This window comes from Lathyrus oleraceus, chromosome 3 (genome assembly GCF_024323335.1).
Source record: "Lathyrus oleraceus cultivar Zhongwan6 chromosome 3, CAAS_Psat_ZW6_1.0, whole genome shotgun sequence".
Taxonomy (NCBI): Eukaryota; Viridiplantae; Streptophyta; class Magnoliopsida; order Fabales; family Fabaceae; genus Lathyrus; species Lathyrus oleraceus.
Window position 1 is genome coordinate 362,879,458 of NC_066581.1, and position 2,442 is coordinate 362,881,899.

Sequence of the window (2,442 nt, forward strand, 5' to 3'; positions counted from 1 at the left end):
GGTGTACTGGAATCTTCTTTGATGTCCATGATTATGAAGTCTGTAGGGATGTAAAATTGTCCTACACGTACGGGGACATTCTCTAGTATACCGACAGGATATTTGATTGAGCGGTCAGCTAATTGAACAGACATCTTGGTTGGTCTTAGTTCTCCCATACTGAGCCTTTTACAAATGGTTAAGAGCATTGCACTAATGCTGGCTCCTAGATCGCATAGAGCTTTGTCTATGACTAATTTTCCAATGACACAGGGTATGGAAAAACTACCTGGGTCTTTTAGTTTGGGGGGCATGTTATTCTGGATTATTCCACTACACTCGGCAGTAAGTGTAACTGTTTCGTTATCCTCAATCTTTTTCTTATTGGATAGGATTTCCTTAAGAAATTTGGCATAGGAGGGAATTTGTGTGATGGCTTTTGTAAAGGGCATCGTAATGTTTAGTTGCTTCAGAAGTTCAACAAATTTCCTAAATTGACTCACAGTTTTAGAACTTTTGAGTCTTTGGGGATACAGAATAGGTGGTTTATAAGGAGGTGGAGGAACATAAGGTTTCTCTTTCTCTTCGGCCTCTTGGGTATTATCTTCTGTTTCCTTTGGTTCATTTACCTGCTCAGTTGAGGTTTTATCTGGTTTTTGGTACATGGCAGGGTTTTGGAGTCTTGGATCTACGGATCCGTCTACTTCTTTTCCACTCCTCAGTATAACGACATTTGCATGTCCCTTTGGATTAGGTTTCGGCTGTCCAGGAAATGTTCCAGCTGGAGCGGCTGTAGATGCTTGATGTTTGTGAAATCTGTGTTTCAAGCATTTTATTGTGGGTGGCTAAGGCGTCTACTTTGTTTGCTAGTTGTTTAAGTTGCTTGCTAGTATGTATGTTTTGGTTCAAGAAGTATTTATTTGTTTGAACTTGGGTAGCTATGAAGCTTTCCATCATTAATTCGAGATTTGACTTCCTAGGCATGTTAGGAGCATTATTAGCTGGCTTTTGATATCCAGGCGGAACAGCTGGTGCTTGGCCAGGTGCATACAGGGCATTGTTATTCTTATATGAGAAATTAGGATGGTTTTTCCAACCTGGGTTGTAGGTATTCGAATAGGTATTTCCTTGTGTGTAATTCACTTGATCGGTTGGGACTCCTGCTAATGTTTGACATTCTTGTGCAGTGAGTCCAGGGTTTCCACATAACTCATAGTTTGGAGTTACAGCAGCCACGGTGGCTGCGGGTGGTATGGTCAAGTTATCTAATTTTTGAACAAGGGCATCCACCTTTGCATGAACATGGTCAAGGCTACTGATTTCGTACATTCCACCATTTGTCTTAGACTTTTCTACTGGAGTTCTTTCACCTCCCTATTGGCAATGGTTTTGGGCCATGTTTTCAATGAGTTGATAGGCTTCGTTGTATGGCTTATCCATAAGTGCACCGCTCACGGCAGCGTCTACTGTAAGTCTTGTGTTATATAGAAGCCCATTGTAAAATGTGTGAATGATCACCCAGTCTTCGAGACCGTGATGTGGACATATCCTCATCATGTCCTTGTATCTCTCCCACGCTTCATATAGAGATTCTACATCTTTTTGCCTGAATCCGTTGATTTGAGCTCTTAGCATAGCAGTTTTGCTCGGCGGAAAATATCGGGATAAGAAGACGTTCTTCAGTTCTTCCCATGTTGTAACTGAGTTGGAGGGCAAGGATTGCAACCAAGCCCAAGCTCTGTCTCTTAGTGAGAAAGGAAAGAGGCGCAGTCTTATCGCATCTTGAGATACACCATTCGCCTTTACAGTATCTGCGTACTGCACAAACTTGGTCAGGTGTTCATTAGGATCGTCTGTAGGATTTCCAGCAAATTGATGTTATTGGACGACTGGTAATAGTGAGGGTTTCAGCTCGAAATCGTTTCGATTTATAGCAGGGGCAGCAATGCTGTTGTGAGGTTCTTGTTGGGACGGGGTAGCGTAGAATTTAATAGGACGATTTTGTGATCCTTCTTTAGCCATGGTTGGGTTTTCTTCTGATTGAGGAGGAGAGAAAATATCGGGAATATCGTACTTTTATTGATATTCGTGTATTCGGCGTCTTACGTATAAGAAACGCTCTAATTCTGGGATTGGTGGTGCTAAGTTATCGCCTTGTGAGCGAGTACTTGGCATACAATCAGGGAAATAAGGGAGAGTAAATTAGTTTTTTATTTTTACCTTAGTCTATACCGTGCAACGAAAGAATCACACTATTCGACTAAAATAGGTCCCCGGCAACGGCGCCAAAAACTTGATGCTTGATCTGGCTATATATAAAATATAGTCTGTCGGGTACTTGACTGCAAGTGCACAGTCCAGTCGCTTTAGTTTTAAAAGATATCGATCCCACAGGGACCTATGGTCAAACTAGTGTTACTAACGTCACTATGTTTAGCTAAGGGAATGATTAGTAGAAGTTCA

The 2,442-nt window shown here is 41.7% G+C and overlaps 1 non-coding gene across 1 annotated transcript; it reads left to right on the top strand.

Annotated features, from left to right (window-relative positions):
• The first annotated feature begins 1,507 nt into the window (after positions 1-1,507).
• Positions 1,508-1,614, top strand: LOC127133180 (small nucleolar RNA R71). The gene has a single exon (XR_007807172.1). It is a non-coding gene; the product is annotated as a small nucleolar RNA R71 (small nucleolar RNA).
• Positions 1,615-2,442: the final 828 nt, after the last annotated feature.